We start from the raw sequence: 15,516 nt of genomic DNA, 5'->3' as shown, positions 1-15,516 counted from the left end.
TTCCTCAGGTCATCCAAAGATCATTGAGACACTTTTTATTATGGCTATATTTATATCATAAAATTTGCCGTTTTAACCATTTTCAAGTGTTCAATTCAGTGGCATTAATTACGCTCACAATGCTAGGCAACTATTACCACTTATCTATCATTAAATTTCATTACCCTAAACAGAAACTCTGTGACCAGTAAGTGGTAATTCACATTTCTCCTCCTCGCGCATCCCCTCTCTAGCCCCAGGTAACTGCTAATCTGCTTTCTGTCTCTATGATTTGCCTCTTTTAGATACCTCATATGAGTGGAATCATAAAATATTTGTTATTTTGTGACTGGCTTTTTTCACTTAGCTTAATATTTTCTAGGATTTTCCATGTTGAAGCATGTGTCAGAACTTCATTGCTTTTCTAAAAAAATCTCACCTAAGTATATGTTTTTATTCATTTTTAGAGAGAAAGGTAGAGGGAGAGAAACATCAATTGGTTTCCTCCTGTACATGCCCTGACTGTGGATTGAATCTGCACCCATTTGGTGTTCGGTACAACACTACAACCACCTGAGCCACCTGGCCAGGAGAAGAACTTCATTCCTTTTGATGGCTAAACAATATTCTATTGCATGTATATTCCATACTTTTTTTCATCCATTTATGTGGTGTTTGACATTTCCGTTGTTTCCACCTTTGGGTTATTGTAACAGTGCTGCAATGAAAATTTGTGTACAAGTATCTGTTTGAGGTTCTGATTTCAATTCTTTTGGATATATACCTAGGGGTGGAACTGCTCGGTCATATGGCAGTTCTATGTTGAGCTTCTGAAGAACCACCAAACTGTTTTCACAGAACCTACACCATTTACATTCCCACCAGCAGTGCACATGGGTTCCAATTCTTCCACATCTTCACCAATACTTACTACTTTCTACTCTTGTTTGTCATAGAGAGCCTAGTGTGAAATGGTATTTTATTGTGGTTTTGATTGGCATTTTCCTGATGGCCTCTGTCAAGCCAGAAGAAAAGTGAAAAAGAGTCTTCCCGTTGCCTTAGAGAGCCTCTCCCTTAATCATTCTGCTCTATTGTCATGCCAGAACTCCTTGTGTATAAATTGTAAGAAGTGGCAAATTAAACATAACCCATGGACACTGACAATAGGGTAGTGAAGGCCTGGGGCGGGGGGCGGGGACGGGGGCGGGCTAGAAGAGGTCAATGGAGGGCCAAAGGGGACATATGTAATATTTTCAACACAACAACAACAAAAAAAGCTGCCATAACAACAACAAAAAGTAAGGTATATAAAAATGTTGGAAAAGCAAGGAAAGGACTAAGAGGTTAGGAGGTTCTGTCTATTTATCTGTCTATAGCCTTAACTTGAATGCTGGTTCTGCTAGCTTTGTGATCTTGAACAAATTATCTAGTCTCTCTGAGACTCAGTTTCTTTATGGGTAAAATGGGGATTATAATAGATATTTTGTAAAATTTTTGTGAGAGATTTATGTAATTGTGTATATAAAATTGCACAATTATATTTCCTTCTCACGATAATCCTACAAAATTCTCTGTATATAATACACATATATCAAAAACCTGGCATAATTCATAGCACACAGCAACTCAGTGATTGTCAGTACTGCTTTGGTTTTGTGGTTGTTACTAGTACTCAGAGAGGAGAATTTGCTAACCAAGCACATTCCATAAAATTTAAAACCTGGAGACCTTTTTTGTAAACATTTTCTGACAATGGTATTAGGATAGCTGACATGGAAAGAAAATTTGGTGGAATAAATTTCCTATAATGATCTCTAAAATCCTGTCCTAATAGGAACAACCCTACACACTAATATATAGCTTATGTTAAAATCTTAACATTTTAGACTTAGTGTCAGAAGGTCCTTTCAATTATGCAAAACTTTTAATTTCTCTTTTTAATTTTTAAGGTAGTTGTCATAGCAACTGCCACACACTGCTGCAAATGGTACTAGAGAGATATGCAAACATTCCCAAAGAATTTTTCAATATGTTGCAAAAACATTACACAATATTTAGCAAAAATGCTGCAAATCATAATGAAGAGGAGTTTTCCATGGAGAACTAAAACTCTGCTTAGGCAGAAATTTTAAATGGAAAAGATTTTCATATAAATTTTCCAGAGTAGGGGAAAAGGAATTGTTAACAAGTTCTTCTGCAAAATGAGTGAATTATTGGGATCAAGCAATAATCGACTCAACATTTAGGAGGAAAATTATCAAGTGAGAATTGACAGAATGAGACTGGGAACAATTTCTTCATGTTGTCAGATTAGAACTTGCTCAGCTATTACCATCTGGTGATCATAACACTGAGTTCTTGTTATTTTATGACAAAACATTTGCTCTGGGGAAAGGTTGAACCCTTAAGGCCTGGGACCGAGGCAAGGTCAAGCAGACTGAAGTAGCTGCTCATAAGTAAAGTGTTAGGAACAGCAATTCAGCATTGTATTGGTCAAAGTAACCATGTTTTCCAAAAGTATACGGTGGGGTGTTAACCTATTAAAACCATCAACCTACTGGAAATCTTAGTACTATCTCTCAGATTTCTAGAGCCTATAGCAGACTATGTTCATTGTGACTCTCCAGGAGTAAATGAAGGTATTGGTATTTCCCCTACCTAGAGACACAAAGCTCACATCTGTTGGAGCACTTTAAAAGATGCCTAGTGTTACTTGGACCCATTTTGAGTTTAAGGCTATAGACAGATAAATAGACAGAACCTCCTAAAAATGCTTCAGACTCTCTCCTCTACCACCTCATAGCTAAGTACACATCAAATATAGTTTTAAAGTGAATTATATATAAGCTTATTATATAAATACTAGGGGCCCAGTGCACGACAATCATGCACTGGGGGGAGGGGGGGCTCTCAGCCCAGCCTGCGCCCTCTTGCAGTCCAGAACCCCTCAGGGGATGTCCACCTGCCAGCTTAGGCCCTCTCCGCGGGGTGCGGGCCTAAGCCGGCAAGTGGACATCCCCCCCCCAAGGGGTCCTTAGCGCTGCCTGTGGAGGCAGGAGAGGCTCCCACCACCGCAGCTGCATTTGTCAGCCGTGAGCCCAGCTTCTGGCTGAGCAGCGCTACCCCTGTGGGAGCACACTGACCACCAGGGGGCAGCTCCTGCATTGAGTGTCTGGCCCTTGGTGGTCAGTGTGTATCATAGAGACTGGTCATCAATTTGCATATTAGCCTCTTATTATATAGGATACCAAATAATTTTCATTAAAAATAAGAAAATGTTTTTTTCCTAAAATCTGGCTAATGGTGCCTGTTATGATGTATTTGTTGTCACTCACAAATTGCCTCAAAATTTAGCAGCTTAAAGAACAAACATTAAATATTTCATAGTTTCTGTGAGGTCAGGAGTCTGGGCAGAGCTTCACTGGTGTTTCTGACTTAAGGTTTCTCACAAGGTGCGGACAAGCTGACTGTCAGAGCTACAGTCTCATCTGAATGTTCATCTGGGGAGGCTGTTTCCAAGCTCACCCACGTGGTTGCTGGCAGGCCCTGGCCACTCACCATGTGGGCTGCGCTCCAGGGCTGCCTCACAACAAACAGGGTAGCTGCCTTCCCCTAGAGCAAGTGACCCAAGGTACTGTGAGAGAGAGCACATGCAAGGTGAAAGGCATTTTATGGCCTAATCTCAGAAGTATCATTTCATTGCTTCTGTCATATTCCATTCATTAGAGGTGAGGCTATTAGAGAGGAAGGTAGAGGGAGAGAAACATCAATTGGTCTGGCCACACTCAAGGAGACAGGATTCCCCAAGGGTGTGAGCCCCAGAAGGTGAGGATCACTGGGGCTCATCTCTGAGTGGACCTAGTGCATGTGTCCCAGAGCTTTCCTAAAAACGCCACCTTTTAGTCAGCATCTGATTATGCAAGCTCTGTATTCACAGTGTGTACGTGATCTCTCATCCTCACAATGATCCTATGGAACATAATTATTGTCTCCAATTTGAAGATAAGAAAAACAAGGATCTGAGAGTTTCAGTAACTTTCCAATGTTATCACATAGTTTATAAAGAGCAGGAACAAAATTTGACATATAGCCTAGTAGCTCTTTCAACTACGTCTCTACTTCTTTCGGTACCTATGTAAGTGGATGCATTATCTAAAGATATAATAGCATGTTTTACTTGTCAAGCACTAAAATGCAAATGAAATCATAAAACTAAAAATAAAATAAAATGTCAACAAATAATCAGAATATTCCTATTATTTTGTTCACTGAAAACCTTGCCTTGAGATAAAAATTAACTGTTGCTGGTGCTTTACTTAAGAGAATTTAATTATTTCTGAGTAATATAAGGTAAATAATAATTTTGGAAGTGATGATTCTCCAAATGGAGAAATTTGTAATTACCAGAATATGATGTAATAGGCAGAGGGGTGATGGTTAAAAATTCTTCTACTTTTAAGTACAAATGCATGCAGCTTAGTTTAAGAAGCATATACTAAATGAGAGTTATGGTCAATATGTATATCAAATACTTTCTAGAGAACCAGGAGTTTGATTTTCACTGGAATCAGTGTAGAGCAGAAAAGGAGTGTTGTTTATCCTATGAGCTTTTCTCCGTACTGTGTCTGATGGAAGAGAACAGAAACAAGGAAATACTGTCCACAAAGAGAGAGTGAGTTGAAAGCACCAGAGAAATGTGTTTTCCAATCATTGTAATTAGATCTCCCCAGGTCTGAAATCACATTCCACAATGATGGTATCAGTGATGACAGAGACATGGCTCTGGCTTTCTAGGTTACAGATATACGCTACAAATCTAAGTTAGCTCAAAACCTCTGGAATAATCAGGAGACTGTGACAGGAGTTGGGAGGAAAGTGAATACTATTTAACCTCAGTTCATTGAAAGAAAAAGAAGCAAACCTGACACAATTCACTTTCTTATTGTAGTTAATTTAATTCATTGTTATGAAAGATACTAAGTGCTATTATAGACAAACTCAAGGTTGGGGGAGAGACCAAAGCAACACTAGGACGTGACTCATATTTTGACTCCTTTTCCCTTCACCCATATCCCCATCACACTGACTCCGCCTCTCCCTCCGCCACCCTAGAAGCTGATGTTTCAGAGGATTGCGTTATGTTGTCAGCTTCTTTCTGCTTCCGGCAAAAAATTACCTATTCTGAGTCCCATCCTCTCAGATTCACTCTCTGTTAGGACACAATAATAAAAAATAAACTTAAAAAAGAAGAAGCACTTTTAAGCCAAGAATGTCATAGGTAATAATAGCATAATGTTCTTTCTCTTAGAGTACCAGCAAAACTTATAGAATAGATCTCAGTTATGTTGTAACTGATGAAAGTGATGATGACTCATATATGGGTGACCTATTCAAAATATTCCCCTCAAAGGACTTGTGCAGAGGTCAATGGTTTCATACTAAAATCCATGTCTGAGAATAAAGTACCCACCAGGTGAGTAATAAGGGAAAGAGAAGAAGGAGATAGTCAGATTGTCAGTTAGCCCTGATTAGGATCTAAAATGTTGTCTGTTCTGCTATAATATAATAGTCATTGATAGATATCATCTAGATGGCATCACATTATTAAAATTTTCACTATAAAATAATTGTCTCATTGGGGGAAAGGGGCTAGGAGCTAAGGAAATTTTATCTTTCAATAATAATGTGATCTTTCCTAGAGGGATTTTTAAAATGATGTTTTTAAGAATATAAGGACATGTTCTTATTTCAAGCTAAAAATAATAATGTGTTGATGAAATTTGACTAGACCAAACCTAATTAACATTTTTTAAAGTCTGGGATAGGGTATAAGATTGGCAAAATGTACTGGTTATATAAATTATCAAAATAAACTGCATCACAGAACCCAATGTCCAATGTGAATTAAACAATTCTAAGTGAGCATCCACTCAAAAACAAAGCAGCTTTATGTTGCTATGTGACATGAATGCATTAGAACACCAGATTTGTATAGCAATGAAGACTTTTGTAAGTACAACCATTTTTTATACCTGTATTTTTCTATCTGATGTATAATCCCCTTAGTAATCACTCAAAAGATTGCTACATTCCACATGAAAACATATTTCCTAATTCAATGATTACATTTCTGCTAATATGCATTATTAAAATGTCTGTCAGTGCCCTCTGGGCAAATACCATCAGGAACACATTCATAGTTGAACAAGTCAATTTTATTGTTCCCTACAGTGAGGGAGAATGTGCATCATTGAACCAGGGAAACTCAGGAAGAGGGTGTCAGAAAGGACATCCTATATAATAAAAGGCTAATATGCAAATCGGCAGAACAACCGGTCCCTATGATGTGCACTGATCACCGGGGGGCAGGCGCTCAATGCAGGAGGTGCTGCCTGGTGGTCAGTGTGCTCCCACCGGGGAAGCTCCGCTCAGCCAGAAGCTGGGCTCACGGCTGGTGAGCGCAGCAGCGGTGGCGGGAGCCTCTCTCGCCTCTGCAGCAGCACTAAGGACACCTCAGGGGTCCTGGACTGTGAGAGGGCACAGGCTGGGCTGAGGGATCCCCACCCTCCAGTGCACTAATGTCATGCACTGGGCCTCTAGTCTTTAATATAAGATTTGGGGTGATATTATGTGATTTAATTATAATTTAATTATAATTAATTCAATTCATTGTTATAAAAGATACTAAGAATTATTACAGGCAAACTGAAGGTTTGGAGAGAGACCAAAGCAACACTAAGACATGAGTTATATTTTGACACCTTTACCCTTTAAGGAAGTGGTGCTTTGTCCTGGATTAGATGCTCTCAAGAATTGGGGGTAATTTTGATTATTTATAATCTTATCAAGAAGGCAGGAGGACTAGACCAAGGCAAAGCTGGATCGTGAAAGAAGCAGCAGTTACTCATATTAACTAAATAGAGGGACATTTGGTCATTTTGTGATTTGGACAATGTTTGTATTTTGCTCTGTGTTCGAACATGCTTACAGAGTGGTCCTGTTCTTCATTAGCATGTTCCCAGTAGCTTTATCTGCTGTTGATGTTCTGTGGACCTGTTTATGTTCAACAAGAGAACATGTAGCCTGGGTGATAATACTCAGTCAGTTCCTGGGTGTCAGGCTGCATGTCTCTTTCTCGTGTCTGTATCAGCATCAATAATAGGCCAACACTTAACCCAAAGTATAAGAGCTGGGTCAGATATAGGCGAGAAGATCAGAAATCAGGAACCAATAATCAGATGGATATAGAATCTGAACAGAAGTTGCTCAAAAATATCACTCCAAAAACATATGCTGAAGTCTTACCTCCAGAATCTCAAACTGTGGCCTTATTTGGAGATAGAGTCATTGCAGATATAATTAGTGAAGTTAAAACGAGGTCCTCCTGGGGTAGGGTGAGCCCCCTAATTCAATCAGACTAATGGCCTTATACGAAGACAGACATGTGAAGACAGAGACACCCAGGAAGAACACCTTGTGATCATAAAGGCAGATATTAGAGGCATGCAGCTGTAAGCCAAGGAACCCCACAGATTGCCACCAAACCACCAGAAACTAGGGAGAGACAAGGAAGGATTCTTCCACATTTTCAGAAGAAGCTTGTCCCTGCTGACACCTTGACTTGGAACTTCTAGTCTCCAGAACTGTGATACATTTCTGTTGTTTTAAGCCAACCATTGTCTGGTACTTTGTTACAGCAGCCTAGGAAACTAGCATAGATGGGCCAGAATAGTTCTTGACAGTAATATGGTGCTTTATTGGATGAGACTCTCTACTAAGGGCGTGTGGCTCTAGCTGGCCTAAAGGGTCAGAATCAGCAATGATCTAATTCCAAGATTTGGGGAACAGTTGCCATTTGGGGCTATTGTAAAGACAATCTTGGGTGGAGTTTCCTTTCTTAGGTTAATTCAAATAATTTTCTTTAAGGAATTGCCTAAGGCAGTGGTCGGCAAACTCTTTAGACAACAGAGCCAAATATCAACAGTACAACGATTGAAATTTCTTTTGAGAGCCAAATTTTTTAAACTTCTTCTAACGCCACTTCTTCAAAATAGACTCGCCCAGGCCGTGGTATTTTGTGGAAGAGCCACACTCAAGGGGCCAAAGAGCCGCATGTAGCTCTCGAGCTGCAGTTTGCCGACCACTAGCCTAAGGTTTAAGAGTGGTGTGCATACTTGGAAAACCTAGAAGGAAACAGTAGAGGCAGAACTACAAGTATAATAACCTTTTTGCCTCCATGCCTCTCTCTCTCTCTCTCTCTCTCTCTCTCTCTCTCTCTCTCCTTTTCTCTCCCCTCACCTCTGAATCCCCACTTAATTGAGCTTCTCCACCTGCAGATTGTGTAACCCTACACCCAGCTCCCCCAGGCTCAGCAACTCATCACATCTGCATCAAGAACCTCAATTCAAATGCCTTTAGCATCTAGTTAACTTCCTTCAGGTGCTGTCTGACTGATGCCTATATTACTACATCATAGCTCCTGCTTCTTCCCTTAGCTCCGTGGTCGGCAAACTGCGGCTCTTGAGCCACATGCAGCTCTTTGGCCCCTTGAGTGTGGCTCTTCCACAAAATACCACGGCCTGGGCGAGTCTATTTTGAAGAAGTGGCATTAGAAGAAGTTTAAGTTTAAAAAATTTGGCTCTCAAAAGAAATCTCAATAGTTGTACTGTTGATGTTTGGCTCTGTTGACTAATGAGTTTGCCGACCACTGCCTTAGCTTATGCCTTTGCTGTGTTCCAAGGCCTGTGACTTCTCTGTCATGACTGAAGTTTCCTGGAACCTCATACAGTGTCTGGTACACATAAGCTCTCAGTAAATGGCAGCTTTTACAGGGAGCAGATTTTATGACCAATATATACATTGCAGATGATGAAAATGAGACTTCCAGTGCTAAGTGAACCAGCCTAATATATTAAGAAGTAAAATTAAGAAAGAGTATGGTTTAGGCTTGTAGCCAGACCTTCTGACCAAAATCCAAGGCACTTTCCAATAGACTGCAGATTCCTAAATAAACTCTTTGGTTGCTTACAGCTGAGTTTGACCCAAACAATAGCATTTCTTGGTAAGAATCTATTTCCAGTCATAGGCACTGACCTTCCTCATAATTGACCAATTCCTGAATTTCCTCTGCTGAAAACAAGATGGTGGACCAATGTAAGTTGAACTCATCTGTCATGAACTCCACCTTTTGACACAAGCCTCTAAACATATATTTGGGAATTCTGGAGTTCTGGGAATAATTGAAAGTCCACAATTAGAACTTAATTATGTGATCTAGCTATTCATGTGAATTTGGATTGAACTTGTCACTGATTTTCAGCTCCCACTATAGTAAGCCCCTTTTAGTACATTACATATGCTGTAGTAAAGCTACTATTCAATTTTGCCCTACCTTCTTGTCCCTTTTATTTTGGTAACAAATCTCTCCCTATTTGCCAAATTGATGGGCACATGAACTAAGCTGGGATGATTAATATTGTGCATGTCAAGAGCTTAGTTCAAATGTTGGACATTTGACTCAAAATAGGCCAATCAGATGTTTTCTTTCCTATGGAACCAAGATAGAGAAATATTTTTCTTTCTGTTTGAAATTCCATAATTTATGAGCTCAGAGTAGCTGGTGACCACTGCTGTCAAAGAAAGAATGGAGCCAAGAGATCAAGAGACAGAGAGATGAAGAGAGAGAGAATAGGAATAAGAGCAAGAGGAGAAGAAGAAGGAGAGGAAGAAGAAGAACAATGATGATGAGGATGGAGAATCTGGTTCTAGTTTGGTGCTTGATTCCCCAGCTCTTCATTCAATTAAATTTCAAGTTAACTGAATTTCAAGTACACGTCTGCATTAGTTTCCTATTGTTACTATTACAAATTACCACAAACTCAGTGGCTTAACACACAAATTTATCTTATATTTCTAGAAGTCAGAAGTCCAAAATAAGTGTTACTGGGCTAAAATCAAGCTGTCATCCAAGTTTCATTCTTTCCTGGAGGCTCTAGGGGAAAATTGTTTTCTTGCATTTCCCAGCTTCTAAAGACTACCCATGTTCCTTGTCTTGTGGGCCCTTTTATATCTTCAAAACCAGCAATGTCTGGTTAAGTCTTTCTCACTCCAGTTCTTATACTTCAGCCTCTCTGTTCTCTACATAAAGATTTTCACTGAAAACGCTCCTGGAATATAAATCATCGAAATGGCTGAAAATTTTTTCTTGATGGCATGATAGATTACTGGGCATTAGCTCTTTGAAGAGATGGGTGTGATTATATTGGGCCTTCCTGGATGATCCAGGATAATATCCTTATCTTAATTCCATCTGCAACCTTAATTCCCCTTAACACAACATAGTCTCAGGTTTTGGGAATTATGATGTAGATATCTTTGGGCAGTCATAATTATGCCTACTACAATTTCCAAAAAAATCCCCTTTCTTCTCAAATTTGTAACTTCTTAGCTTTCTCCCTACTATGGTGCTCTTCTTGGTGTACCTTGAGAATACCTATTGAACTTTCAAGAACCTACTCAAGCTTTACTCCTCTGTATGTATATTCCTTGAATTCTCCAGATAGCTTCGCTTTTTTCTCACTTATCATATCCTGTTTGCACTTATCATGCTGTACTGAAATTATTTCCTTACCAGTGTATCTCTGTTAGGAGCCTATGATTTACTTGCCTGTGTAGGGACAATAAATTACTCATCACTATATTCCCAACATCCAATACCTAACAACTTACATGGTTCTTAATAATGATTGTTGAGTAAATAAATTATCTATGCTAGCATTTTTCTCACTTCATGAAATAATAAAATAACTATAGTATTAGATACTAGATCTGCAAATATTTTGTTTTGACCAGAGAAATGTTTTTCTATTTTAATTATTAACAACCATCTTCCCCCTTAGACTTTGCCTAAGTGCACAATAAGATTAGTCAGTCTTACGTTGGTCACTATGTTACTGATAAAATGGCAAATGGATAATCTGATCTAAGCATTTAAATGATTAAAATAACTATAATGTGTGCAGGGTTGCTAAGGTAACAGCATCAGGCCACTTGGTGATCAATTCTTAGTAATTGATCATTGTGGTGGCTGAAAAAAATCAAACTGACAAACATAGAAATCGATTGATGATGTTGAGGAACAGGATTGAAGTTATGCACAAAGATAAATGCCATCTCTTTTCTAGGATTGTCTCATTTCCGGGGGGAACAACATAAACACCGTCACATATAAATGTGAAGGGACAAATGTGCTCTGGGTTTACATGGTTAAAACAAAACAAACTACACTGAGTGGCCAGATTATTATGATCTCTGAATGCATAATAATCTGGCCACTCAGTGTATATCCTATATAATAAAAGGCTACTATGCAAATTGTCCCCTCCACCAGGAGTTCGACCAACAGGCAGGCCGGCCAACTGTCCATGTCCCCTCCCCCTGGCCAGGCTGGCTGGACCCCACCCATGGCCCGGAGCCGCCTTTCCACCTTTCCATGCTGCCCAGAGGCATGGAGCAGCTGAGGTGGTGCGAAACACCTGCGTTGTCGCCATGGTGACGACACAAGCATCCTGCCCCGGCCGCTGGGCACCTGTGTAAGCAAATTAATCCACCATCTTTGTTGGGTTAATTTGCATACTCACTCCTGATTGGCTGGTGGGCATTGCGAAGGTATGGTCAATTTGCATCTCTTCCTTTTATTAATGTATGTATGTATATATATATGTGTGTGTGTATATATATGTGTATGTGGCCAGATTATTATGCGTTCAGAGATCATAATAATCTGGCCACTCAGTGTATTTCTTAAAGAATCAAAAGAAAAACTCTGGGGGCACAGGGCAGACAATACTATTTGTGAACACTTGTGCGATAAATTCAAATGAGTTTAAAGTAATTTACAGAAATAAATAATTTTAAAGAAAGCCAATTTCAGTCATTTATGGTGGATATCTTACTTAGTGTTGACTTCAACAATTTATTCTAGCTCCAGGGCTATAAAACTTGGATCCGTGTGACAGAGTGAGTGATGTCTTAAAGGCAACTCCTGAAAATAGCATCTCTTCAAAGATCTAATGCCCAGTGATCTATCATGCCATCAAGAAACAAGTTTCAGCCATCTCAATGATTTATATTCCAGGCGCGTTCTGGGTGAAAATATGATGTCTATTTGGTTGAGAGTCAAACCTATGGCATTCTAGAAAAAGCTGCCCAGTGGCATCCAGGTGTCATTGGCTGCAGGTCAGGTGCACCTGAGACCTTTCCAGAGCGTGAAAGAGCAGGACTACAGCTCCTCCTGCTTCCAGAGCTCCGCTAGCGCTCTGCACACAGATTTGGGCAGCACGACCTCTTGTGAACATCTGGGAGTCAAGAACAGTCGACACGAGTATACATTTTACCAATTAAACCTTTTAGACTCGGCTCATAGTCATTCTTATCTTTAAAGAATGTAAAAAAATCCATTGTTGAAACAGTGCATTCAATCCTTTATGAAAAATTAATTAAGGTGGAAGCAACAGGGAAGAAAAATATTCAATCATGTTTTATCTTACTTATCTTAAAAACCAAGGCAATTTCTCAAGTCTTAAATTTGAACATTCTGGCACCGTTGTGTAAAGGGCACCTTTTTTTCATCCTACATGATAAATAACCCAATGAAAATACTAGCTGATCAGAGGATGAGACGTTCAATATAAGATTAGGTTGATATGAAATAGCATTGCTGACATGTTGAGCAATTCCAAGGATGCCATTATAATCTATGTGAATTATACCTCAAGATAATCTATGTGAATAGCACCTTTTTGCATTGAGCAGTGCCCAACCTACACAGATGACCTTGTGTTCAAGGTATGCATTACAACAATGTTTGAAATATGAAAATACTACAAAAAATGTAAATGCCCTTCAAATGACAGATCATTAATAAAAAACATTATATGGTGTGCATATAGTACCTAATAATACATAATATTACATATTATAATATATAATACCTCCCCTGGATCCACCATTTATGAGCTGTATATCTTTGGACAACTTTCTAAATCTCTGTATTCTTCATCTTTAATTTTAAAATGGGATAGTAATAATAGAATCTCTCATAGTCACCTACAAGGATTCAATTAGTTAACATTAGTAAAGCACTAAGTAGGAGTAGTATATTCATATACACATTTCTGCTTCTGTGCAAAGAAGAGCTCTGTATGAATAATCAAGGAGCTGCTATCAATGTTTACCCCTGGGGAAGAGAAGAGAGAAATGGATAAGGGACAGCAGGTGAACATATTTTCACTGCATATTTTTATACTGTTTGAAATATTTAACAAAACTAGGTCCAGAAGTAGAGAAGGTGTATCCCCTTAAAAGTGGTCCCCTGTAGCTTCTCAGCCTGCCCTCCCTGGAGTCCATGAGCCTGCTCTCAGAACCCGGGGCAGCCTCACATGCATCCAGCACTTTAAATTATCATGTTACCACCTGCCATTGCAAACCTCCTGGCCTATATCTAGCTCAAGATGTCAGCCAATTAATTAATAAACAGATCCACTCTGAGGCTTCAGAAGGAGAGGTTTGGAGAGCTAAGGTTTCAGGATTTCCTGGAGAAAAAAAAAAATGCCCTTAATTTTTTCATCTGATGCATTAGTGTATCAAATGGTGAAGATTTTAGGACAACTGTCCACAAGGGGAGCCAGTTGGTGCTCTGAACATATGTTAGCAAATTATTATTAGTCGTGCTGAAAAACTACTCAAGCTTATCTAATATGCTTTAAATGTTCAAGAGAGGGGGAGAAACCTGTCTCCCTTCTTAATGAGCAACGAAGAAATAATTCTGCAGAAAGCAGCTTCCAAAATTGCAGAGCCTGCAATTACAAAATTTCTTCCATACAGTTAAAGACTCATAGAAAAGAAAAGACAGATAAGAATTTTGATTAAATGGCCGACCGCAAGTTCCCCAAGCAAGACGTAAAAGACTGATCGAAAAGTGTGCATGCTCCGGAGGCTGCTGGTACATTCTTTCAATAGAGTATACAAAAATTAAAGGTAAATAATAATATTAATCATTGTGATCAGCCATTTTTTACTCCATACATTTTATATGCATTATCTTTAGTCATCATGATAATCTTAGAGGGTTTGGGGGGAGGTGATGTCCTATTTTATAGACAGGGAAACTGAGGTTCGGGGCGGGTAAGTGATTTTCCCAATAATAGTTTGCTCCTTCTTATTGCTGAGCAGTATTATGTGTTATGGATATTATCACAGTTTCTTCACTCCCCAGCTGAAGGACTAGGTTGTTTCCAGTTTGTGATCATTACAAATAAAACCACAATAAACATTTGTATTCAGGTTTTTGTGTTTCACTTGGGTAAGTGTCAGAGGGTAGGATTGATGGGTCCTATGATAAGGGTATGTTGAACTTTCTAAGAAACTAACTACCTGACTTTTTCCCAAATTGGCTGGGCCATGTTTGCCTCCCATCAGTAATGTAAGAAAGTTCCAGGAGACTTTTTAAACATGTGACCACAATACCATTTTCATTCCTGAAAATAACATGATAATTAATTATTTCGTTCTCATTTTTTTATTTTCTAATTAATCACTTTAGCATTTTTCTTCAACATCTCTTTCCTTCTTTCTTTCAGTTTAATTTTCTTTTCTGAGTTAGATGTTTGATTTCATGGCATTTTTTATCTTTGTTAACATAAAGAAAACGTCTTCTAAGCCATGAGTTTTCCTCAAACCACTGCTTTTTTTACACATAAGAACTTAGTAGGGATGTTGAGTCTTTTTGTTATTGGCATCCGTGTTTGTTTGCATTGGGTTTTCCTACAGTAGCAATACCATAGGCGATTGCATGGTTTACTTGATTTCTTGGTTTAAGAATGCCTTCTATTACTACAGTGAAATGCAGTTACTTAATAAATGACTTTTTGGGGTCTGTTTTCTTCTTAGTCTTTAATTTTACCATGATGTGTTGTGTCTCTTACCTTCAGCTGCTTCTTCCTTTCCCTTTACCTGTGAGCCACCAAGAAACACTTGCAGGTTCCATGGTGCCTCCTGTTCCCACGACATTCACTTTCTGAGCTTCCTTCTTCAGACTCCTCGGTAGCCAGGGCGCTTAACCATCAGGTTTCTGAATCTACACTTGACTCAGTAAATGCTTCTCCCCTCGGAGTGGGACCCCGCCGTTTCGGGGATGAACTTCAGTTGATGAGATCTGTGCCACTCTGACACTGACACTCCACTGCCCTCTCTGAGTCCACAAGATTCCCATCGGCATCTGCTCTTTTGGATTCCTGAGCAGACGCCACTGTTTTCAGACATGTTCTTCCACCTACTAGAGCTGTAGTTGTGAGCTATGGGGAGATTTAATTTTCCCTCCTTGTTATCCTGGATGCATTTTAGGAAGCTAAGGTGGAGAGGCGCAAGTTTAGGCAGCCTCCGTTATCCTCTCCAAAACCCAGAGGCCTTTCCTCTGCCTAGGTTTAAACTTCATGAAACGATTGTGCTTGTTTTATTCACTGAAATATACTTCACACC

Source organism: Cnephaeus nilssonii, assembly GCF_951640355.1.
Source record: "Cnephaeus nilssonii genome assembly, chromosome: 16".
In the NCBI taxonomy this organism is placed as follows: Eukaryota; Metazoa; Chordata; class Mammalia; order Chiroptera; family Vespertilionidae; genus Cnephaeus; species Cnephaeus nilssonii.
The sequence above is the reverse complement of the archived record's forward strand: the minus strand, read 5'-3'. Positions refer to the sequence as shown.